Genomic DNA, 27,762 nt, shown 5'->3' on the forward strand with positions numbered 1-27,762 from the left:
TGTCAAAACCATACCAAAGACTGTGTTGCTCTGACGAGTGAAGATTTAAGAGTAGAGTTGTATCTCGCACAACAAATAATGGAAATTGTTGAAAAAGAAACAGAGGCACAGTATTACTCTCAGACAAAGGAGCCCCAAGTGAGACTTCTGCCCTCCAATTGTCTCTCATTGCAACTACATAACTTTCAATGTCCTGAGTCTGACTGTTATAGATTGCACTAGCTAATACACTTACCTGCATGCAGCCACAAAAACCAATTAACAAAGAGTTGAGTATCCCTAAGTGAATGTTCCGTATGCAAATATAATTCCAAAAAGAAATAGCTATAAAGTATATTATCCATGGAGCCATAACTTATTTCAAATACCAGAAAAATGGTTTATCAAACCTAAGATCATTCAAACTTTTAAGAATTATTCATTTTCTTATCAGAAATAACTTCTTCCAAACATACAAATGAATGCTTCATACTATAGTAGCAAAAAACTTTCTCGAGACTGACTTGGCAAACCAAAAGACTAGATATATTCAACTAATTAGGAAAACATTGGGACTTTAAAAATATACTAATTCTTAAAAATAGAGAAAAAATATTGTTCTTATCATTTTAAGACAAATTGGGATTAAAGAGCAATTTCGCAGACAAAATTGGGATTAGATCCTGCTTTTTTTATGATTTTCTTGAGATTTGGGATTTGTACCCAAAAGTGAAGAACAAGGTGGCAATCTTATTCAAATAAGATGCTAAACACTTTCAAAGCAATGTTTAATTCAAAATATTCCCAAAAATTACTACTATGCATTATAATGCTCGACAGCCATTTTCCTGGACTTGTATATGTGTATATAAAAATTTGCTATAACCTACAGATCAAAAAAAATTGATATAACCTTGTAAACATCCAATCATTGTCAGTACTTATTAGGGGGATATGGATAATATAACCTTGCAAATGTTACTGAAAGTTCAAGTACTTTTTGAATTCACTATATATATAGTTGAGCTCCTACTCTTCACCCCTTGGATTGAAAGACAGAAAGGTCAAAGATTATAACAAATTTTTGACACCAATATTAAGTAGAGCATAAATTATGGTAGAGGTACAAACTTGAAATCAAAGACACATTTTTCAATTATTCATCTATAAAACAAAACATTAATATACTTATTTCAAGTTTGGCCCATGGGTCCTTTGAGATCCATGCAGATTCGTGCCCCATTCTCCAAGGCCTGCTTGAATTCATGCCGGATTCTCCAAGGTACAAGCAGATTCGTGCCAGATTTGCACAGGTCCTGATTTGACCCTATGGGTCTGTTCAGATCCACGGATCCGGACTGACCAAAAGGGTCAAATCGGCATGCTGTGCAAATCCGGCACATATCAATTTGTGAATTCTGATCCAATTTGTGGCCTGGGTACACAAATCCAGTAATGCAGATATATATATATATATAGACACACATGTAGGGATCATAATCGAAAAACAAAACACAAATTCGAGAATCATATTCTTGTACCTGAACCTGTCCCCAAATCTGAATTGGCAAATTAGATTAATATTACAAAAAGCTCCAGATATATGCAGTTTATGCAGCAAGATAATGATATTTTCATTACACTCCAAACAATCTAATTTATAAAAATTGTGTGATCTCTCTACCATAGAACTTTATACTTGAAATTTTTATCTTCCAATTAGAAATGCCTCAAACTAAGGAATCAGGTTGTTCTATATATTAGTGTAAATCAGAAGAGAGTTTAACTTTCTTATATACTAGAAAATTCATTTAGAAATCAGTTTTCCTTTCACCTGTCGGAAAGTATTTTCTTTATTCATTTTCGGTTAGAGAGTTTTTATATCAGACCCATATCATTTTTGCAATATTGAGAGCGTAAGTATAAACTGATAACTCTTCCAGTGAAAGCTAAGGACTAAGGTGTATCCCTTCCACCAAAATTGCCCAGCGGATGATTAAATTTTAGATAGGAGCTAATTGAGTATGCTTTTATTAAATATAATGTATGAATTTATGAATTGGTACTAGTACAGATAGGAGATGCAATTTTTGAATATATTTATAAATTTGTTAATATCATGACATTGAACTTTCAAAACAAGAAAACTAATTAACATTACCCTCAATGTTTAAATACAGTTAAACGAGTCAAAGAATTCAGACTACATATCTAAGATAATTATTACATATTGAAATTCAGAAATGCTGATGGCTTGATAGGCTGATACACAAACAAAAAACAAGTTTCAGAAATCTATCATTTACACCTATTTGTAATCCATATGGGTCCTCAGCTATGATGCTCACCAAATACTCATCAATCTCAGACAAGTTCCTCTATTGTTAGAACTGGGGATAAATCACTAAGGCCATCTAATTCAACCACTTCATCCACCATGGATGCAAACCACACCATCAGGTGAACTTTGGTCCAAAGGGTCCTCCTCATGCCCTGGCTCTACATAAGAGATAAGGCAACGTGAATTATGCAAGTTCTCTACTTTCCCTAACATTAATCGGTTCTCTTTTAATACATAAATAAATTAAAGCATTAGTACTCCAATTTCTCATAAGATAAAGAGTTGGTTACTTGTAAGAGCAATCTTATTACGAAATTCAAATGATTGCAACTCAATGGTTTTGCATTCATGGTTCCACCACTATTCTTTAGGGTTTTTCTTTGCGTGCATATCATTTAAAGTTTCTACAAAAGAAAAATCACCACGCCCACATGAACATGTATTCTATTGACTCCTCATAATTGAAGAATCCTCTCCTCAGCCATAAGTCTTTTTATTGCAGCCCAAAACCCTTTCATTACCTCACTTGTATATCACACCATTTAGTATTTAAGGCATAGGTAATACAATATAGAGAAAGATCTTAAACATTTATTATGTTTTAAACTCTTTCACACATGAAATCTTCTCCTTCATAAATTTCTCCCAAAGATAGTTTGTTTGAGTCCACAAGCTTGATCACATCACATATGAGCTTAGTAAAGTCCACAACAAATTTACCATAAGCCCAAAAAATTTAAAATAGTCATCAAAATCTGATACCTCTTACCACAACTGCAGTATGCAATGTAGATGTCTCTAAGCTGCCAATGCATCACTAAGTAATGTGGAACACAAGGGTCCTTCACCTTCACAAAGATGCTCAAGAAGAATAAAGTAAGAAACAAACCATCGATCAAAAAGTTTGAGAAGTTTCACTTGGCCAAAATTTTAATAAATAGCTTGTGTTCAGTGATGGTTACTTATGAACATCTGTATTTTTCTATCCATTTCTATGAGATTTAAAATTCTATTGGAACTTGCCAATATCTTTTGAGTTCATCATTCCAAATATATACACAAAGATGGTGTTAAAAAATCTTGCACCAACATACCTACTACTCTAAAAACAGGGGCAACATCTGTTTAAAAATGGGGGCGACATCAGTAGCAACTTGGACTGCAGTGATATTTCCCTTACCTCAGAATCATTTATGAAGATACTTTTTGCATTTTTTCTTGTCTAAACAATCTATTGCCTTCAAAACAGAAGGCACCTTTGTGCATTTACCATGATATTACACAGTTAACAAATTCTATCATCTGTCCACCCAGCCAATATAATATTGCATCCTTTTATAGACCACACTCTTTTCATAGGTGCAGCTCACTGCTCTAATCAAACTTTATTTTATCTAATTAATGTACTGCAAATCTTATCATATCCAGGTGATCTAGTTGGCCCATTATTAATAGTTTGGAACTTTGAACCATCGCTCTGTAGAAAGGTTGGCAAGCAGCATTAAATGGTAGTACATTAGAGTGTAATCATCACATCAACAACTACCTAACCTTGGACATCGAATAATCTTCCAATGGGGTTTGAGTTGCAATTGTGTGGTCGCTTGCAAGAATAATCTGCTTCTACAGCTTTTAGTGTCACATGAACATCTCTAGAAGACACATCCACCTTTGACACTCTTTTTTATCTCTGATTGGAATAGTTGCCTCTGTCATTAAAGCATGAGAGCACAAATTAGAAGCTCTCCCATCCATCATTTCTTGATTCCTCACAACAGCATATTGTTCTACCTCATTTGGACCACAATCAATACCCTTTCATGTATGTTAAGGAAATGAGCCCTCACCCTTGTGTAAGTAACTTGCCACAGCACTTCACAAAACTTAGATGTGATCCTGGCTGTTCCATTTGTACCCTCTGACCTTGGAACACCAGTGCAATACTTCAAAAATAGGCATTTACAAGCCTTCTTTTCCCCCTCATGACATTCTATGTTGAAAATCTTGTCATTTGTGTTAAATGCATATTAATGAGACTTCTATTGTTAATGTTGAAGGAATTCATTGTTTGAGATTGTCATTTATATAAATGGTCTATATTTGGTCAGGTTGAGGACAGTAAGAGTAAGTACAAGAATCGCGTAAAAGAAACAAAAATACATAACAGCAATTTCTATGAGTCTAAAGGCGGCAACAAATCAGTTTAGAAGAATGGGGATTAGAGTCTACATAACAAGCAATGATAATAGATTTAACCGAGGCCATTACATTGAACATAAGATTATAATTGTCATAGAAGGATGCAAATAACAAAATTTGAACCATTCGACTGTTCAGTAGTGTAAAGCAAAGTTTAAAAAAGGTGATCACAGGATTAGAAGTTTAAAAGCGGTGATCACAGAATTACAAGTGTTGATCTGTTTTATTCAACTCCTATAAAGAAATGAAAAGAAAATAGCTATTTAAAAGGAAGTAGCAGTAATAGTCCAAAGCGATGATCATTATGGTCAAAGTTATTGTGATCATAGTGGTTGAAACCAAAGTTTTATCAAACATGATTGTAAGAAATGAAGTGCTGATAGGTTACACTAGGTCAGATCTTCAATATTCATCAATGACTATTAGAAAGAATGAAAGTTTGAAGTTGGATCAGAAGTAGGTAACTGAAGATTTTTAATGCAACAACAAATAAATGCCTGCTGAAAAACCTACCAATCATCATGAGAAAGTACCCATAAACAAATATGATCAAGCTTCTATGCAAAATGAAATTGGGGTTATATAGAAACATCTACCAGTTTAAGCTCTGAAGCCATGGGAGTTGGCGCAAAACCCACAATTCTCGATTCCCGCACTTGTGCTTGTGTATTCAACCAGCATACGGCACCCGGGTGCGGTCAAATTGCAATGCCCTAAAAAGAGCAATGACACAAAAAGCCTTTACATACTCTGCCAATCTGGCAAACCTTCTTCCAATTGGTACCCTCCTTTCCTTTCAAGTTCTCGTCCCCATTTTCTCCAACAATGGGGAATGCAATGAGGGGATGCGCTACATGACTGCAGGGCTTCTTATTGGGTTTGGGCTTGCATGTTTCATGGCGTCTTTTACTGACAGCTTTAAGGGCTCCGATGGGAAAATATATTATTGATTGACCACTCCCAAGGGGTTGTGGATGTTCCAGTATGTTGAAGGAGCAGTACATGATTGTGCACAGTATAAGCTTGGTCTTGTGGATTTTGTTCATGCACTGATGTCTCTCTTGGTTTGCATTACGGTTGCCCTGTTCAATGAGAATGTGGTCAAGTGTTTTTGGGCTCACCAAGGAGAGGATGCAAAGCAGGTTCTTAGGACTCTTCCCATTGGTATTGGATTCTTCGCTAGTGTGCTCTTCGTTGTCTTTTTGGCATAACAATGAAATAGGGCGCGAAATCGACCTTTTTCAATTTAACATGATGAAGCCCGTGTTGGTCGAAATTTCGACCAACGCAAACATGGATTTTTAAAAAAAGATAGTTTTCCTTGCATATTCCGACCAACCTAAAACATTGTAATAGATGGTCGAAAATTTTGGTCTAAAAATGGGGTCAAATGTACTAGTGTAGAGGAGGAAACAAATTAGTGGGGGTGGAATAGAGATTAAGATTTAAGTATCCTATAGATATTTGGAAATGAGAAATCGCAAGTAATAGATACACAACTATTTAATAGAATTTGATGGGAGAACCATGGAGACAATCATCCATTATTAAGAGAAGTCGAACACTGCCAAGAGAAACTATTCTGAGCCATTCCAAGAATATATTAGTAGACAACGTAAAAATGGAATATACTACACTCAACATAGCACAGATGGCTACATTGCATGAAAATGTTAATTTGAGTCTTTTATAGTGGACCAAGTATAAGTGTTTTTGGAGTGAATATAACTAACCTCTAGACCTTACGCAGGAGAAGAGTTTTTTTTACTATAGTCAGTGAGTTCACTGGACGCGCAACTGAGATATATCGGCAATCTCAAATTGGAAACTCAGACACCAATACAAGACGGCTAAGGAACTTCATAAAGCATTGCAAAGATGATAACCAGACTTGTATTTTAGCATATTTACAATTCTTCTTATCGAGAATGGCCTCTCTAGCATAGTTTGAAGGCGGAGATTTAAAAAAAAAACAAAAAGACACCTTGTAGAAGCCACATCGCTATTGATAGTTAGAAATTCCATATTAGAGACAAAAACTATATCAAAGAAGGATACTTTACCTACCCTCTCATTTATCCATATCATAAATTGAGCTCTTATTTCCATACTTGATACTGTACGTGTTTGAGGAATGGTTATAATTGAGCAGATAGAATACTTGAGAAACAGACAAAAATTATCCTATTTAATTTAATAGCGAGGATAGGGAATCACAAAAATATTGAAGTCAATAGGAATATTGATCGCACTGTATATAGAAGGGAACAAGGAGCAAAACATTTCACAAGCGATGGTAATAATTACCAATACTCATACATAATCAGTGTCCAAGTATCTGTCGGTGACTATATCAATATTATTCAATACACATTTAAATTGGATAAGGAAGTCCTATCACTTGAGTCAGATCACCATCTTTATTACATACATAGAATCTCACCTTCGCACAGCAACACTGTGAGAAGTTTGTGCCTTATTATTATCAATGTATAAAGAAGATTAAACTATATAATTGCATCCCATAGTGACTCTATAACTCTAGCAATTTGTAAGGGTAATACTGATCATTATCAATACAAACATACATACCTAACCATCTTATACATACTCTCCATATCAAAGGTAGAAACAAAGTGATTGGGAAAGTGATATCTGGAAATTTAAGTTTTAAAGGGATTGTCCTTGTTTTTCACATTAGTTGGGACAAGGGACATGGTGTGGCTGCTGATTGGTTTTACCATTTACCATCACATATTATCACAAACTGGGCTACCCTCATAGCCAAGTTTGAAGAAAGGTTCAAGCCTCCTGAAGATGCTCATGCATTATTGGTCCAACTTGCTCAGTTGAAGAAGTTATCTCTTGTGCCTATGCGTGAATTTGTTGCTCATTTCAACAAATTGACATGAAGAATTCCAATTGTTTCTTAACCTACAATTGCCAATTTGAAGTGTTTCTTTGTCAATGCTCAAATTCTTGAAGTCAGTTTTCTATTGATGAGAGAAGTCTCAACTACTCTTGGGTGATTGAAATTGAAGATGATCTTATCCTTGCTAGGAATATAAGAATTGTAGGAAGTGGGTTTGAAGAAAGTTATTATCCTTCAAAATCACCTTCTTTCAGTATAAGGGCGGATCCTACAGTGCAAAGATTAGCAAATGAAATACTTGCCCTCAAAAAGCAAATAGCTCAAGGCATGTTCTTTGTTCCACATGAAGATGTACCAAGGAGGCCTCTTCTAATTATTCTTGATAGTTCTCTTGTTGGGAATCAACAAAAGTTAGCTTCACCATCTAAGAAGTTTGCAATTGAAGCACCACTAGCAAAGACAATAGTGAAGCATCTTGAATCTAAAGCTAGTGATCTTACTATTCTCTTCCAGGAAAAAGAAGAAGACATAGCTGGCGACTCTCATATCTGGTGTATGCAATCTCAGAAGGCCCATGATGAAAAGATGAGGAAGGAAAAAATTTCTTCCAAGGGTCAAGATGGTTGTGTCATTAAAGTTGACATACAAGCAAGTTCGAAGCAAGCTGAAAATGATATGTTTGTATCTCAAGGTCATGAACTTGGGAACACTTTGCATAATTGTTCTACCACAGAGCTTGAAAAAGAACTTCTCATAAACCATAAAGACTTTCCCAAGTCAGAAGTTTGTGAGCAGGCAGGCAGTACAATCATGTCATCACTAAAATCACATGAACAAGGTTTTCTTGATCATCCTGAGGTGTCGATGATAATGAACCAGTCAAGAAAGTTGCACTTGACATGAAAAATTCAGAATTTGTTCGATCAAGAGGATGTCCAATCCAATATCTTGCTAGGTTGGAGGCTAATAGAATGCTAGAGATTCCACATGTACCTGAACATGAAAATACTATCAAAGAAGATATCAAAAAAGAGTGTTCAGTTCTGGAGAAGTAGTTTCAATTCATGGACCTTTCTTGGAGCAGCAATACACATGATTCATCTCAAAAAGGTGAATTCTTCCATCTCTTCCAAAAGGTGCTCCAGTTGTTTGTGTTTCATCAATATGAAGTTGCATGTGAACATGTAAGGTACTGCAAGCTATTGAAAAAAGGTAGCTATTTTGTTGAACCCGTAAATGGTTTCATCTAAAATTTGCATTTTTGGCTAGTTTTAATTAGGTAGGTTTTCCTTTGTTTTCAATAAGTGCACTTGCACATTTTTGTTTTAGTAGATTTGCTTTGCTTTTAATTGCTTTAGATTTCTGTTTTTTTTTTGGTCGCCTAACTCTATAGCCCAATGGAGTGGATAAAGGCATTTAGAGAACTAGATTCTATGTCACTCTTTGTTTCCAAGAACAAAAGAGTAACATTCCCCAGACAAAGCCAGTTGTTGTCCTGCATTTTGTCACCACAAAATGTTGGTAACAACACGAAACTTTTTCAAACTAGTTTCATATTTCTCTAAGCTTGAATTTGATATTTAATTGTTCAATGTGGATCGATTGATCCATTTCAATTCAAATATCAAATTGTTTTATTGAAGGCCTTCGTCAAGTCTTTTTCGTTTTGCTTTCTGTCGAGCCTTTGCTTGATTTTTGAAGCCTTCGCTTTTTTGGTTTTGCTTGTTTTTAGTCCTTTGGTTCGATTCGATCTAACCTAGAGGTCAATCGAAGTTGTCAGTCAAGCATTATGCCCCTTTTAATGCCTCAAAAGTGGACATTTTAGGTGCAACAGCACGAATTAAAAAATGATGTTATATTTTCAATTTGACATTCACTTTTTGAAAAATATAACGTATTCATTTTTTGTTATGTTTTCAAGTTACTTTTACTTTAAATTTATAACTTAAAGTGACTATAGTGCACTTTATGTTATAATTTTAAGTTGAGTTACTTTTTAATTTTTCACTTGAAGTAACTAGATAGCTATATAGTTTCATTTTACTTTTTGGTTTTAAAAATCAAATGCTTATTTAAATGTTACTTTAAAATGATGTTTATGTATTATATTTCATAACATGATAAATAAATATTGTTTTTGACCCATTTTGTAACATTTTTATAATTTTAAGTGAATTAAATGACTTAAAGATTTCATAAGTGGACATTTTATATGCAATAACATGTAAAATCCATCAAAAGTGGACTTTTTACATGCCATTGCATATAAAGTTTACTTTGGTGGACCTTTTCGATGCCATTGCATATAAAGTTCACCCTAAGTGGACCTTTTTGATGCTATAACATGAAAAGTGGAGTTTTTATGCTTATGCATCTAAAAAGTGAGATGCATTTTAAAATATGCATTCCCCTCCAAAAGGTCCAATTTTCACTTGGAAGAACATTTTAAAATATGCATTGCACCCAAAAGGTCCTATTTTCACTTGATGCATGTTTTAAAATATGCTATGCATCCCAAAAAGTCTGCTTTTGAAAGGAAAGCATGCATTTGGCCTCCAAGAACCCGATTTTGCCCATAACTTAAGATTTCCTTGGTGGAATTGCATGAAATCTTCTCCATTCAAGACATTTTTCCTTGGCAAAGATTTTCTTTGCATCAAGAATGAATTTAACATGCTGAAAATTGTTTTTGGAGATCAATCATTGGGCACATTTTTGAAGGAAAACCCCAAATACCTTCATTTTTTGTTATAACTTAAGTTTTTCTCAATGGATTTGCATGGGATTTGTTCCATTTGAAACGTTTTTGGATGGCAATGAGTTTCCTTGCTTCTAAAATGGATTCATTTACCTCAAAAACGTTTTTGAAAGCTTCATAATGGATCACATTTTTGAAGAAATTTGCAAAAAAATCCATTTTTAATGCATGTTTTTCCTCCCAACCAAATCAATTTGGCATTTTAAGTGTTTGCCATTGCATTGTGATACACATTTTCAACTTTAGAAGCCAAAACATTTTTGTTTCATGTATTTTTTTATGAATCACGTTTTTGCTTAAAATGAATAGAAAATTGGGATTTTAATCCACTTTTATGCATTTTGGAATCACTTTTTTGCATTTGGATCCATGTATATCCATTTGGAAAGTCATTTTTGCATTCACAAGTCAAAAATGACACAAAAAATGAATTTTTTGGCCACGTTTTTGCAAAAACAACCCAGATTTTTGCATTAAAAAGTCTTGTTTTTGTTCAAAAAACTCAAAAAATAGCATTTCAGCCCATACATTTGGATCAAACGGGGTCGTTCTTGAGTTTTAATGCGTGCTCTTGTCTTTGGAGACCACGTTTTTTGCCTTCTCATGTCAAATTCGACCATTGAATGTCCATTACATGCAACTGTAGAAAAAGTCAAAAAGTTGTTTGAAAAGCCGGATTTAAGGGAGAATTGGTCTTAAGTTTATAAAACTTGCTATTTTGGCTCTTTCTGCTTCATTTTTGGCACTTAATTTTCATTATTGCTATTTAATTTGTGTTTATCTTGTTATTTACATGCATATTATTGCTTGATGATTGTCATTTGACCATGTATATGTTATAAAAAGTGTATTTTGCCTTTTAAAATGATAAAAACTCTCATTTTCATACTTTTGGAATTTCTCCAAACTCCAAAATCAAAATTGCATCTTGACATGTTTGAGTCTTTTGCCAAAGGCTTGTGTTTGTTTTGTGCTTATTTTTGTATTTTGCTTGTTTGCATTTCGATTTTTTCTCCATTTTGGAAGAAATTGCAAGTTTTTTCCCAAGAACTTGAGCACATTTCACTTTACTCCACTTTCCATTTCATTCGAAAGCATCATCACATTCCACTTCCATTTTCCATGCCACAACACTTCACATCTCATTCAACAAATGCGATTACATGTTTTCTATCTCATTCACCATCTGCACATGCATGTAATCCCATTTTTCATTCTCACCTCTCATATGCATTCAAGCCTCCATGAGCAAATACATGTTTTTCCACTTCGCATGTCATTACATGCTTTGCATCTCTTCCATTTGCACTTACACGTAAAAGCTTGTCCACCATCCACATTCGCATGTCTTCCCACTTTTTACTCCTCATTACATTTTGCACTTAGATGTAATCATTTTTCATGCAATGACATCTTGAAAGCCCAAGTCACATTTTGGAAATCAACAATCTCCATTTGCACGCATTCCCATATGCCAAGCACTTCAAAAAAAAGAAGTTAAAGGTGCTGATGGAAAGTTGTTCCGAGTGTACATCTGGACATCGTCAAGAAGGTTTTCAAAGTGTTAGAGAATCCAGAATGTGCCAATTTACAAAGGAGAATTCATGACAACTTGAGTGACAAAAGCTAGATCATGTCAAAGTTTTGAAATGACGACAGACAATTTAGCAAAGAGAGTTAAGTTATCAAAAGACGCAACACCATGGTTATCAATGTGAATGCAGCGGTACAAGGTATAGGAACTCTTGATCTTGTGATCATCCGGGATAGCATCACTAAGCACAGAGCCTTTCAGAATAATCCCTAGGATTGTTTCCTTCTTTTTCGTCTTCTTTCTTCTTCTTTCATATTTATAGTTGGAGAGGATGAATTACATGAAAAAGTGTAATTACATGTAATGCAAGTTACATATATGTAAAAGGATGTAATGCGAGTTGCATGTGCAGTTGCATGTAACCTTTTATTTTCTTCTGTAGTTAGACTGGGTCAAAGTTGGTTGAGTTGCTCCCACTTTTTCCTCCACCTTTTTCTCAACTTCTTTGCCTATATAAAGGAGTGCCCCCTCATTGTAAAATCATGATTATCTTTATGCAAAAGAGCTCTGGAGAAATTGTGCCAGCAAAACTTTTTTTGTGTGAGCACTATTTTAAGAGAAAGTGAATACAAAGGAGCATTTGAGACTTAACTTTGATTAAGTGAGATTGTTATTTGTGTGAATTGTAAGCTTTCTCTATAATTTATCCAAGTTATCTTTGATTCATATTATCTTGTGTTATTGGTAATTGTATCTCGTGAATTGAATAGAAAAGAATTAAGAGGCAATTGAAGCCAGAGCTTTGACCAAGAGCAATTGTGAAAGTGTATAGCTAAAAAGCTTTGTCTATAGCTTATATTTTCTTCTTAATTCGAAAAATAGTTAAGTATTCTTACTTTTAGGAGTCTTTGTACCCTAATTGTAAAACTTTTTCCATATAGAAGTACAATTGGATTTAGAGCCAAACCGGTACATTTTTAGCTAGCCTTTGAGTTAGTAAAAGTTTATCGGTATCACGGTTTCCATCTCTTGATAGACGTGTAGTTAGAGATTCACCCTGCCCATGACTCGCGCCACGAGTAAGTGGATTCTTTCTTGAAAGATAAGAAGAAAGGATATTAATAAGACACATTTTATAAAAATCTCTCGACTTCTTGCTTACCTTGAGTTGATCCAAGGAATGGTAAGAAAGGGGAGCCTTCCCTTTAAAGTAGGAGAGACTTTGTCTCACACGCTGTGGCTGATATCCTATTTTGCGACTGGATTTTTACCCAAAACTGTCAATTGCAAAATATCCACACAACACGGTCAACAAAGGGAAAGGCATAGAGATTTAATACAAACAAACATTAGCATATACTGTACGGTCGTATGACCATCTAGGAAGAGATAAGGACCGAGGTATGGACAGTACAGTCACCAAGGGAGTCATAGCTAGAGTGTTTGAGCTGTACAAATTTTGCAAGAAAATAAAATATATAAGGAGAAAAATATCACGAACAAGTTTCTAATTGCAACTTGCTTGAAGTCAAAGGTACCATACAAACTTTGAGACGTTGAAGGAGTCGTATAATCGAAGCCAACAAAAGCCTTTCAGAGGATTTATATGGTGGAGTTGTTTCAAAAGAGAAGCAAAAATCCCTAGCTATTTTTTCACACAAAAAAAGACAAACGAGAAGGCAGTTATGGAGTCGGTTGGAAAGAGAGTCTAGAAAAAGTTGGAAGAGGATTTGGCTACCAGTAAGAGAATTAGGCATCCACATTGCAGGAGACACAATTACGAGAAAAAACAAGGGAAAACAACAAGCACAAGCGGCAACTGCAACAATGCAACTCACGCTTCAAAACATACCCTTTGAAGGCCTAAATGGGTTAGAGTGTAGGAAATGGTGGCAGGATACCCCGATAATCACCTGGGAAAGAATAGCATAAGAAAGGCAAAGGTACAATCGGAAATCCGAATGCCAATCTTTTGTATTCAAGAGTATGAGGTCTTTTTGTGCACCATCATCAACACTTATGACAGGTTTTCTCAAACTAGTTCATTTTCCTACCTAGGGCAAGATTTGGTGATTTCCTTTAGAGCATCAGACTTAACTAGGGTATTTGGCATACCCAGCCATGCGTAGGGAGGCAGGAACATTGACGGAAAACTAAAGAAATTAAGTCGAGAGGTGAAGACGTGCCTAATAAAACTCATGTGAGATAAACTATCTCGGCTAGAAAAAGAAGCATTGATGAACACTTCTAAAGGCAGAGGATAGAAAGAGTCTCACATTCAGGAAGGAGAATGGCACTGCCTCATGCACTTGGTTAAGAGTAGGGTCACGGGATCGAGCCATGCATCTGATATTTCCTTCCTACAGGTAGCAATAATGAACGGGATCATGAACGGAAGGTGCATGAATGGGTCGCATTACTATCAGAATGCATGTACGAGTTCATGATGCTATAGTAAAGGACATTTTACATGCCCCATTACGCCATTGGATTGTTCCTTGATGCTACGGCATGGATGATCCCTTTTGACAAGCAAGAAGTCAAGCCTGGCCCACTCCTAGGTGAGCCCACCAAATGTAGTGGAAGCGTTTAGACACACTAGGCGGACAAAAGGCCACTGTCGAGTAGAAGCGACCCAGGCAAGAGTTGGATGCAGGCTCGGAACATGGGAATACAGATAGTGGCCTGCAGGAGACGTCATCCGACAATACCTGTGAGATGAACGAAGAGGAAGGGGATATAGAGGATGACGAAGAGATTGAAGTCATTAGTGCAGTACTGTTGCTATTCCCACAGCCTACCCTCTCAGTGACATCTCATTTGGCCCATATAGGTACGCATATTTTGGGTTTTGGATAGTCCAAGCAACTCATAGTTATGACTCCTGTCATAGTAGTAGCTCAGCCAGTACCCGCAGGGATCCCAGCCATTCTAGAGGCAGTGGCTACATTACCACCTATAGCAGTACCGAATGAGGTGATGGAGATACTAGCGCAGGAGGTACTTGAGCGGTTCGACTGAAGGTAGTTAATTCAAATGTTGTGGTCACCATAGATGTTGTGTTATTGGCTACCAATGAGGGCACTAGCAGGGTGGGTACAGCACATGATTTGAGTGCACAGGACTTGAGTGCGTATTTGAGTTGAAAGTTTAGCATCAGACCAGTAGCATCGACATCTAGTATTCTCTCGCCTATGAGAGAAGTATCCTAGGAGGTGGATCCTATAGCTCCACAGGAGAAGGAGAATCACCCCACTGGTACAATTGAGCTACCACCTCCACCTCCAACGAATAGCATTACTAAGAGGATGTTAGAGGTAGTGGAGATAGCGATGAGCACACAAGAGCAGCCTACATCAAGTCCCTCGATAGCCATGGGGGAGGATATAGACGCATACTTGGATGACATGGGGGCTCGAGGTCGCCAAACGGTGATTTCTGCACAAACACGCGCACTAGAGATAGTGGTGCAGGAACTGGAGCAGGTTCTATCTTTCATGCAAGTCGATTGCCCAGTTGCCTTTATAGTATGCTTCGAGGCACGAGGGTGGCCTAAGACAGATTCTTTGTAGATGAATTAGGAGTAGACTGCTAGAGAACCAGTAGTAGAGAGCCAAGTGGAGAACCTGACACGGGATATAGTACAAGTGTACCAGGATGCATACTATGCCTACGGAAGAGTCTGGAAAATTAGGTAGCAGCAAAGAGGGCTCAGGAAGAGACAGCTACCAGATTAGTGGCAGTAGAAGTCTATTTGGCTACGCAACAATCAACTTGGGAGTCAAAGTGGGCAACACTCATTGTCGAGTTGGAGGTGGTTAAACAAGAAAGAGAATTAGAGAAGGCAACATTCTTGTCTCAATTGGAGGAAGCAAAATAAGCCAACAGTTGGCTACAAATGGAGTCGGATACAAAAGAGGTGGAGCTCCAGAACATAGAAGAGATGATGAAGAGTGCTTTAGAGATTCAGATGTAGGCTAAGGCAGATCTAAACACCTAGACCCAACAGGTGCACGAGTTACAGGCACAATTGAAGGCTACTACACCCGCACCACCAAGGGCACACCCTTCTTCTTCTTAGTCTTGTTTTGATGTATTTAGTTGTCTCTATTTTTTTGTCCAGTGACAGCTATTCATTTGGGGGGATGATGTTATCAACAAAGTCTAAACACAACCGACGGGATTAGTAAGTATCTAAAAGTTTGTGTGACAGTTGAGTCACCCCTTCAAGATATATATGCATATCGTCTGATGGAACTATGGATCATCATTATACTCGTGATTGTATATTCTGCTTATACGAAGTATTATCTTGTTTTGTGTCATATTCTAGTCTCTAAATGCAATAACTATCCATTTACCCTGTACGGTAAACATAATGCATATATCTACCACTTCCCTATGTCTTCTTCAAAAGATACTTGGTGTTGATGTTAGTGGCAAAGCCAACTACAAGGAACTTTTCAAGTTGTGATGGAGGAATCACCTAGTGTACTACAAGGGGGATGTAAATTCAAATAATTCTGATTGGAACTAGGTCCTTGTATTTTTTGGATTTGTTTTGTTAATCATCCATATATGATGTTATGTTAAGACTTGAAAAGCTATTTATTTATTTTAGTTCTCAACTTAAGTAGTTTAGTTATGGTTCTCAATAAGGATGGTCTTAAGTGGCCTTTTTATATGAATTATGCTAGTATAGAAGATATGCTGGACAAATAGTATATATAGACATAGTTTGTTGTTTACAAGTTGCCACTATCTTTTTGACTGACTGTCCACACTTTGGGTTATGATGTAGAGAGGTAGCACCCTAATTTTTCTTACTTTTAATATCAACTAAGATGACCATTATACAATATTGCAATATTATTTTAAAACATCCCTTCATCATTCCTTCCCTTTGAGAGAGTTCCAAACTTTTGTAACTACAATCTTTTGAGAGAATCACAACCTTTCAGCACATCTACCCCTTGGGAGAGTGACAACCTTTCATAATTATCAACTAAGATGACCATTATACAATATTACAGTATTATTTTAAGACGTCCCTTCATCATTCCTGCCCTTTGAGAGAGTTCCATACTTTTGTAATTACAACCTTTCAGCACTTCTATACCTTGGGAGAGTGACAAGTTACAACCCTTTTGATAGAGTCACAACTCTTCATAGTTCTTCCTTTTGAATGAGTTGTTTCCATATTTTCTTCTCTATTGATTCTCTCTTAGTTCACACCTTCTCATTTCTCTTCCTTCTTCTCCCTTATACAGTATTTTCTTCTCTATTAATTCTCTCTCAATTCACACCTTCTCATTTCTCTTCCTTCTTCTCCCTTATACAATATTACTGTATTATTTTAATACATCCCTTCATCATTCCTGCCCTTTGAGAGAGTTCCAAACTTTTGTAATTACAACCTTTCAGCACTTCTATACCTTGGGAGAGTGACGACCTTTCATGGTTACAACCCTTTTGATAGAGTCACAACCCCTCATAGTTTTTCCTTTTGAATGAGTCATTTCCATGTTTTCTTCTTATTAATTCTCTCTCAATTCACACCTTCCCATTTCTCTTCCTTCTTCTCCCCCCTTGAAATGAAATTCTCTTCTCCCTTTTATATCTCATATTTTTCTGCCTCTTGAAGGAATTGGTTCCTTATTTTCTTTTCTACTTTTTCTTTCTTGGTTCATACCTTCCCTTTTCTCTTCCTTCTCCCTATACCAAATGAAAATATCTTCTCCCTTTTATATCTCATATTTTTTTGCCTCCCTTTTGAAAGAGTTACAAGCCTTCATAATTTTCCCTTTTGAATGGGTTGAATGGGTCACTTCCATATTTTTTCTCTATTAATTCTCTCTTGGTTCACACCTTCCCATTTCTCTTCCTTCTTCTCCAAGGGCACTAGTACAACACATCCTTTAGCTGTGATCGCAATGGCCCAACAAGATTTTGAACCTAGGTGGGGAGACCACTCTAACTGGTGAACTTCCATTTTTTTCTCTATGAATTCTCTCTCGGTTCACACCTTCCCATTTCTCTACCTTCTCCAAGACACTGGCACAGTACACCCTTTGGTTGTGATCACAATGGCCCAACAAGGTTTTGAACCTAGGTGGGGACAACAACAACAACACTACCACTTAACCAACACACTAAGTGGTGAACCCCCTTATTATTGTTTACTATTAAATCTTATTTCAGAAAGGGGACATTCCATGCACTTGGGTTTCTAGATGAATTTGTATGGTATTGTTTCTGATGATATTGCTTGTTGGCTGCTGCTGTTATAGTTACCAAGAATTCTGTTTTGGTGGCTGCTAATTCTATTGTAATCATTGTTATTCTAATATTGTTAAAATAGTCTAATTTATCTCAAGCAGAGTCCATTTAGATAAATAATGTCTTTGACTGTTGAACTAATTGACTTCTAGATACTATGTAGAGGATGCCAAATTTCACGCTTAAAACTGAAAGTGTTGTAGAGTATGCCACCATATCTAACTAGAATAACTGACTCAATTCAGATAATTTAGTCTAAACAATCACACTTGAATTTGAGGTCTACCTGACAAGCAGATCTTGTTGATTGTTGACTGTCTGAAGGTCACTGAGATCAACCGCAAGTATAGAGTGAAAAGAATTTGGAGAGAATGGTTTCTATCATAAATCAGTCTGCAAGCTCTCTTGTCATGGGAATATTGCCTTCCCATGACTTGTCTGTCCAATAATATTAAGGAAAAATAGTATAAAATATAAAATCTAAGAAATCTAAGAAAATAACAAAAAAATGTATAGCAAATATACAACATTAGAATTCGTAAACAAAATAAAGCTAAAGAGGCATGTCCATGCCAAAAGAGAAAGAAAATGCAGTCAAAGAAAACCAAGAAAAAACATTTCAAACAGAGTGAAACATCCAACGTTCCAAACATCCATTTAAGTCACTGAAGTGGTTCTGACTTCAGCCACCAAACCAAGGATAAGCACATTGTCTTATATCCCTACTGATAATCCATAATATTTTTTCAATAAGCCTATTTCATTTAAATCTAGCAAGGACTATGTCTTGTGAGACCACACCTTGACCAGACATTTTAGAATAAATTAAATAGAGATGTGGAACCATATAGCTGGATGCTTTCCTGCTGAATTTCAGAACAAAGCTGTGTCAAAGAAAAATGGATTATTTTTCCTGCACAGAGACCGTAAAGGCAATCTAAGCTTTCAATTTAATTTTCAATGAGTGGTAAAGGACCAGTACCCTTTAGTATCTGTTCATATTTGATTTCATACCTCATAAGGGTTGGGAGTGTTCGTCTTCTAGTCCAATAGGTCCATCAATGTCAAATACATCACCCTTCAGCTCATCTTTCAGGTCAATTCTCTTCTCTTTAAAATCGATTGCATTTTGTTCACTCATTTTACTTTGAAGGGCATGTCTTTTAATTTTTTTCAGTCAGTGGAATCCTCGTCTGCCCAAACATAGAACAAGTTTCTCTTCACGTTTGCAGCTGCTAATTGATTTTGCATTTTTTGCCTTGGTCTGTTGCCTATTCCTTAAGATGTGATCATCAATCAACCCCTTCATCAACAGTGTTACATAGAACCTAGAATCATCATTGAGATCAGCAAGGATATCTTTAGGACTGTCTTAAATATGAGTTTTTATTTCTCTAGTAATTACAGCTTGTGAATGGCAGATTGGGTTCAAGTGTGTCAAATCCTACCCAGTAAAATTCTTTCTAATGGAAAAGCTCTGATTCTTAGGGAAATTTATGCCAATCTTTGTGTTTTTGAGAACTCAGCTTTCTCCAGTGTACTATGAGGAATTCATTGACTGTAAGGTAGTATGCATAATCTGGAATCCATTAACTTTTGAAATAAAAATGGCAAGGTCTAATTATTATATTAAAAATGAGAAGGCACGTGGGTTTCAAACAATGCTTCTTCGACAAATTTTAAACAGGGTGAAAATTGTTTAACTATGCCCTACATGATGCAATTGATTACAATGACATACCTATCTCTCATTATTCATGAGAGATAGGTAAGTCATTATGAATGGACCAAAGATTCAAGAAGATTAAAAAGGACCATAACAAATATTAATATCACAGCTCTCAAAGAATAAAGAAGCTAAGCAAATGAATGACTATAGAACAATTAAACTATATATTATTTTGGGGGGATTATGCGTAAAAGGGAGATTTCTAATGAGATTTAAGTCTTCCCTTTGTTATTTTGCATAAGTAGGGAATTCTAGTTAAACATAATCAAATTTTGGATTGTTGTTATCATTGAGAAACTAAGTCCCTTTGTTTATGCTGGTTGAATGAACAAGATCCCACTATAATTAAAAATTGAGAAAGTTATAATAGATATTGTTGATCTTTTCTTTCTCTAAGAAATCTTGACTATGCCTTCTTCGAACAAGCAGGTCCAAGGTCAATGACTATAAGTATGGTACAATACCTATACAACCCAACAGAGTTAGTAACTAAATACAAGGTTTGGTATACATAGAGAAAGTTATAATAGATATTGTTGATCTTTTCTTTCTCTAAGCAATCTTGGCTATGCCTTCTTCAAACAAGAAGATGCAAGGCCAATGACTATAAGTATAGTACAATAGCTATATTGTAATGTCCCCATTTTAGCAATTGACCAAGTGTGTGTGCGTTAGCCTTGTTCTACATGGTCTCGAGGGCTAGCGAAGGGTTTAATGGGATCTTGGAGTGTTTTGGCCTAGTCATTTTCAGTTTGGGCCAAAACGAAGTTGATATACTCATTTAGGCATACTTACTATTTTTAGTAAGTCGGCAGGACATAGTGCAGGTCAATTTTGGTGATTGGATTTGATACTCCTCGGTGAGAGCTTTCCGATGAGCTATCACTTGCATTATTCGGAGTCTGATTGCTAATACATTTTAATGCCTGAACTTTTATTAAAGTAACGTCTAATTTAATTGTAAAATATTAAAGTGTTACTTTAATATTTATTTTATGGGGATGTGTACCCAAGGGAGACATAAGGGGTATTTTAATATATGTTTTATATATTACACATCTTTTATCCCACATTGCCCATATGAGTTGAGCGGACCCTTGGAAATAGAATAAAAGGAAGCATTTGTGACTTCATTAGACAGGTTGAATATGAGAAGAAATTGGTGTGTGAGTTGTAGCTCCCTTCTTGGCATTTGAGGACGTTTATCCTCTCTTGTAAACATTCTAGACGTCATTCCCTTGGGGTTTGGCTTTTGGAATTCTTTTTTATCGGCTTCATTATCAGGCAGTTTAGTTGCATTTCCAGCTACAGGCAGATTTGGTATTTTGCTCATATCTTCTTCACTACTTGTCCGACGCTTATGCCGCTTTGAGGGAATGATATTACAAAAGTAGTGGACTGATTGAAGGACAAAGTACTGTAGCAGCACTATTCATGCGGCACTGTAGCAGCAAGTTCGAAAGCATGGGCTGGAGTATTATGTCAATAATGCTGAAGTAATTAGTGAGTTGATAAATCTGCCATGAATTTGGTTTTATGAATTCTGAAAATAACATTTTATTGGCAGCAGTTCATTTCCACTTTGCATATTATTGTAGTTTCTTTCTTGTTTATGTTGTATGATACCAATTCCATGCACAAAACACAACAAACAAATAAACGTTTGATTTCCGGAGTTATAAGGGGTTTAAAACATTAAACGGAGAAATAAGAGGTTGAATGCAAACTGTTTAACATAATTCCTTTCAGCAATTTGGTTTAGTTTTTTGGGACATTCAGGGGTGCCCATTACATATACAACCCAACCCAGTTAGTAACTAAATACAAGGAATGGTATACATTGAGACCATCACCAAACCACATCTATTGTTGTAAGGAATCACTCGTTTAGATCTACTAACAGCTCTATCTCTTGACAATGTGTTTCAAAGTAGATCATTAGAATTAAATTATTAATTCTATTCAGGTACCATCCCTTAAAAAATATGTAGTGTTTTAATTTATTTGTTTCCAGACAACTCAAATCAGAACAATGTATGTGGTAGAACCAATAAATTAACAAGATACATTTCATATCTCTATCATTACTTATCATCTCATCCCATTACAACTACATTATTAATTCTATTCAGCTGGCATCCCTTGAAGAACATGTAGTGTTTTAATTTCATTGTTGTCTGACAACTGACATCAGAACAATGTATGTGGTAGAACCATTCTTAAAAATATAAGGGATCCTTGAGATTGAATTTAAACGTAAAGCAAACAAAATTTAAAAATATACTTGCACTACGAGATTTCAGGGGAGGATTTACATAAATGTAATTATGTAAATAACTGTTTTACCCTATTTGCAAATATCATATTGCCAATAGTTAAGACCTAAAACTAAGCTTTCAGATTTAAGGTGGATGAACTGACAAGCACAAACACAAACTTAAATTGGGTAAAGCAAAGATCAGTGTTCAACAGCAGAATGGATTTGAAAGAGAATCAGAAATAAACATAGATTACCAATTAAACCAAACACCATGATATCTACAGACTACATCAGCAAAAAAATAATAGACAAGAAAACATCAAACATGTTAATACATAAACTATATTCAAAGTTGAAACTCAATAGACAGCTTTCAATAATACAAAAAGTAACTCAAAACAATCTACCATAAGAATCTTCCATGAAATTACGAAAATGACATCAATGGAAAAAAATTAGAGAAATGAATCATCAAACAAGTTAAATAATTAGCCTACATTGGCAGTTGCAACTCAAATAGCCAGATTTCAATACTTGAAAAAGTGACTCAAGACAATCTATTGCAAAAATTTCACATGAAATTACACACATGCAACCACATTACAACGACTTTGACTAAATAACCACATTACAATAACTTTGACTAAATGACCACTTCTACAATGTAATAGCCTAACTTTGACCAATATTCATTAACTTTCAAAAAATATAAAACTTTCACTAACGATCTCTGTAACATAAGTCTATTCTGAAACATTCTTAAAAGCGTGATTTTAGGAACTTCTGGGAGGATTTTCCATTGTAGGAGCAACTCATTTTATGTTTTCTGTTTGTTTACTTAGTGGTTGACACATTTTTTACGAGGTCCTTGCCACGTCATTTCCTCCAGCAGAGAAAACTGATAACTTAGTCACAGAAGAAATGTGTCAACTTTCAGCTGCCCACCTTTTTCTGCTAGCATTGATTACCCTCTTGTTTACAATCTTTTGCTGACATTTGGCAGGATTCAAGAGAATTAAACCCATTTAAAAGTATACCTACATTTAAATTTAAAAGTACAGCTAAATTTATAGTGTTGCTAATTGTTTAATACAATTGTCTTTTGCTGACATTTGGGAGAGTTTCATGAGAGTTTATAGTTTAGTGTCTATCCCTATTGCTGTGTCTGCTCTAGCTGTTACATCCTGTTGATCTCCTCTTCCTTCTATGACATTTTTTTAATAGTAAAAGACTTGATATTCCATGAAGAGTTTTACTCACTATGTTATCGCCTAACTATCACAGCGCTTTCATTTGTTTTCATCAATATGAACAGCCAACCAGCTCATTATTACCAGGGGTTCTCATCATTATACCCATATAGCACAAGTCATGGGTTCCAACTTCTAGGCATCATCTTTTCAGAAATACACATGACATACAAATAAAATCATCCCCGCAGGTAAAAGACTTGATATTCCATGAAGAGAAAATTTCTAATCAAGGTGTATGTCATTTCCTAACTACTACCCATCTTGTCAACTTCATTTTGTTTACTGAAGTTATAGAGCAGCCAATTGTAGTGTGCATTAGTCTATAATTAATTATAGCAGCTCCTTAAGTACACTAGAGGAGATGATTTAACCACAGATATTCACTCTTCATTTGTTATGTTATGAAGCACATTTGTTACACACCTTAAATCTCTCATAGGCAAAAACATAATCTGCAAAAGTAGCGTCAACTTGAAGTTTCTGATTTGTTAACCTTTGGGGGCTCTTAAGCCACTGATACTGGGGAGTAAATTGTCAATTTCAGAAGTAAATAAATATCACAAGCCATATTTAATGGAGTTTCAGATTTGTTAATCTTTGCAGGTTCTTCCTTCAGCTACTGATACTGGGGAGTATATTTTCAAATTTTAGGAGCAAAATAATATCGTGAATTCCTAATGTCCATATCCAAAGTTTATATAAATTTGTGTCCAACTCTCCCATTCCTATTGTTGAGCAAGGAATAGTTGTCTAAATAATTAAAAACTCCTAAATACAAAACAGTCTATCCTTTTGTCTTTAGATAATGTTTAAAGGTCCTGTTTGAGTCAAATGTCCGACCAAGACCTCCAATAATAACAAATGTATATGCCATATGGTGTGCCTATTGGATGTATGGACTACTATTTTGGCTTATGTTAACTCTATTACAATCATCTTTGTTCTAATGCAGTTAAAATGGTTCCATTGCTCTCACGATGAGTGTCATCACGTCTGGCTCTGCCCCATGACCACAGAGAAAATATTAAATGGTTAATATATAATGCCTTTGAGTGTTAAACTAATTTTCTAAATATTATGTAGAGGATTTCAAAATATAAAATGATGTAGAGGATGCCACCACATCTACCAAGAATTACTAACTCTAGTTGGATAACTTAGTGTAAATACTAAATAATCACTAGGCTTTGAGGTCTACCTGAATAAAGCCAGCCTCCTGACAAGCAAATTAGATTTGTTAATTGCTAACTAACTGGATATCACTGAGGTCAACCATAAGTATAAACTGAGACAGAAATTTAGGGTTAATTGTTTCTATCCTAAATCAGTCTTGAAGCCCTTCCATCACAGGAATTGTGCTTTTCCATGACTTATTTTAATCTATAAACTATATAAGATTGCTAATAAAAGTTTAAATGAAGTATAGGAATACAAAGAAAAAACATATGACAATTACACAAAATTAGAATTTATAAAACAAAATGAAATCAAAAGAGGCATGGCCATGCCAAAAGAAAAAAAATACAAGTAAAAAAAACCAATTAACATTTTAAATGGATGTTAGAAAGGATTCAATGAAAGTTTTCTTTCTCTTGATATTGTTATGCTTGTTCAAAATGCAATCCCTGCTATTTTGTCTTACTTTTCCAGGCCTTCTACGTTAAGATATGATATGACAACAACCAGATTGAGGTTGAAAGTACCAAAAAGAATAAGGTTTGGATCAATCCAATGTGGTAAGGAATATCATGACAACCAAAAAAATAAAGAAAATCAGACAACTGGGTTAAGTTGTATCCTTTCTTCTAGAGAAGCAGCTGGGTTGAGGCATGTGTATCCTTTTCCCATATCCTTAAAGTATTGAACAGTTTATATAAAGGATGATAAATCTCTTAAGGAAATGTTAAAATGAAAAAACCCACTGACTTGAAATTACTTTTTAAAGATATTATATTTCTGGTTTGAAAGAGTCTCATTGTCATCAAGCCTAAACTGTCCTAACAAGATCCATTATCTAAAACATACCAAATATTTCTGGGTATCTCTGCTTGTCAACACAGCATTAATTTGAAAACTAAAAGAATCAAAGGTTAACGTAATTGGTCAACTTACAATCCATAAAAGAGTTAGCTATCCAAGGAATTCTCCAGGGAAAAACTTATCAACTGCCAGCATCAAACCATCTGAAGTGTGTGGCACTTCTTTCTTGCCACCTTTCTCAATGGATGTCTGTAAAAGACCAAGATTAAGATGAGAATTCAAGCACCCAAAACAAAGGCATAAGTCAGACAATCCATAATTACTATTATAGAAAATACAGAGACACCCAAAACAAAGACACAAGTCAGACAACTCAAAAAAAGAGATGAATTACAAAGAACCAAACTAGGCTTTCACTTAATTGGATTTGCCTTTGGCTACCAAAATAAGCTTTCACTGCCAGGGCATCAGCATAAGCATGGTCAATTATATCCATTTCCCCACTGAATAATTTTTTAGGTGTTGTGTGTGTGAGAAAAGATATGAAGAGTGCAAAAGCAAGTAGAGTTGGGCACAGGAGGAAGCCAGACACTGAAAGCATTTTACTGATATTTTGCGGCAGGAAGAGCGAGCCATTTAGAAGACCGGGAGTCTTTTTATTTTAGTAAAAACTTGTTTACAGGGACCCAACTTATTACCCTTTTTTCATCGCAACATGGCCGTGGAACATAAAGTAAAAACAAATATATACGTTAAAGTTATGTAACAGTCTCAAAATAAGGATTCTGACTACAATTTAGTCCATTGAATACCTTGCATGATTGATAGGATTTACTGCTAAATTTAATGTTTACGCCATTCAACTTTATACCAAACTCCTTAGTAAATGAACTACTTCAAGTATATATATAAATTATTCAAAATCAAGTGAAAAAAAGAGAACAGAGTATAAGATGTACTCGTTATTTTTGTTCTTGCAGCTGTCCACCTCTCCAATCAGCCACTCCAGAACGTAGAGTTCTTGCAGCTATCCACCTCCAGGCCAAGTAAAAAATGACCACCAACAGAAACAACAAAATACGCAAAATACCAACTAAACTGGAATTCGAACACAGAAAGCAAAATCAAAGAATAGAAAGTAAACATTCGAAGCAAAATCAAAGAATGGAAAGTACACATTTGAAACAAAAACTCAGAAAGAGGCATGGCCACGCCTAAAGGACACAACTGCAGGCAAATTAAGCAAAAGAAAAAGGGGAGGAACAAGCTACAATCTGCCCTGCTTCACAAGTACCCCGCTATTTAAAGGAAGTGACCATTTGCTTTTTTCGGCATTGAACGGCTAGTTTCAACAGCCATTCCGACTGTAATTTGAGTTCCTCTGAATACCGTTATTCAATAAAACAAAATGGATTGAATCCTGATTTTTCAAACGGCCCTGTTTTTTTCATGTTTTTTTGAACGGTTCACTTTTTAAGTTTCCTAAAATAGGTAGTAGTTTTATGTTTGTTAAACAGTTCCATTGAATGCCGTTCTTCATTTTGTTTTTTGAAAAACATTTATTGAGCACGCTGGTCGTTAGTAATGTGACCAACTGGACTCAAAACTGGTTTAATTTTCACTTTACACCTAAAAAATTATTGAATATTCATTTTGCATAGGGGAGCATACGAGAGCATGTCAATTGTCTAAATATAGTGTTACCTAAATTTTAAATATAGTTTTAAATAAAATATTATTATAATATTTTCCTGATTTATTTTGTATATAAATTTTATTTATGATTTTTTCATTTTAATTGAGGGTTTATTATTATTATTTTCTTTTTCTAATTCATTATATTGTTTTTATTTTTTCTAATTGTATTGACAATAGGAATTTAGTTAGCAGTTGGCTACATTTCAAACATAGTCTATAACAGCATGGTGTATGAGTAAAACTTCATGTCTAGTATTTGTGATTCACTACTATAAGTATTTATGTAGCAAAGTGCTAAGAGAAAAGAAATTGAAACAATAAATAATAGATTTTGTGTGATGAGTAATATCAAATTTGAATGCGAAGAATTTCATAACAATGACATATCTACATAAACCTCTTTAGAAAGTTTTTATCAAGCTCAAACATGAAGGTATTCCAAATTTGATCTCCCCCTTCTATGTTTTCCTAGAAGGAACATATTTAAAATATCAAAAGAATATTTCAATCATAAAGTATTTATCATCATTCCAGTAGCCTTGTCTAATAAATTTAATTGAGAATTAATGTAGGATTTTTATTTGCTATTTTAAGGTATTTTCTCCTAAATAATATATTACATATGATGATTAAGTCCTTTTAATAAGTCTGACCATGCAAGCATTCAGACAATTGGAAATGTTTAATTTTGTCTTTTTAGTAAAACTGAATACTATCAAATGAATTGGCAAATCCATCTTTTGCATAATACAATATCTTGGCCTGGATAAGTGTACTACTCAAATGAGTAATGAATTCTCAATTATTTTCCTCATTCATTTCTTAAAACTTATGTAAGTTTGTCTTTCTCTATATTCCACATTTTGAGGTTGCAACATAG

At 35.1% G+C, this 27,762-nt stretch overlaps 1 long non-coding RNA gene and 1 pseudogene across 1 annotated transcript; one reads left to right on the forward strand and one right to left on the reverse strand.

Moving 5' to 3' along the window:
- Positions 1-26,447, reverse strand: LOC149561632 (uncharacterized). Its single transcript, XR_016363455.1, has 3 exons — positions 26,144-26,447; positions 25,317-25,433; positions 1-235 (listed from the first exon to the last, which is right to left on the reverse strand). It is a non-coding gene; the product is annotated as an uncharacterized LOC149561632 (long non-coding RNA).
- On the forward strand, positions 4,935-5,730 carry LOC149561633 (protein DMP3 pseudogene; annotated as a pseudogene).
- Positions 26,448-27,762: the final 1,315 nt, after the last annotated feature.

This window comes from Cupressus sempervirens, chromosome 4 (genome assembly GCF_028749045.1).
Source record: "Cupressus sempervirens isolate cs-2001-9-10 chromosome 4, ASM2874904v1, whole genome shotgun sequence".
NCBI classification, from domain to species: domain Eukaryota; kingdom Viridiplantae; phylum Streptophyta; class Pinopsida; order Cupressales; family Cupressaceae; genus Cupressus; species Cupressus sempervirens.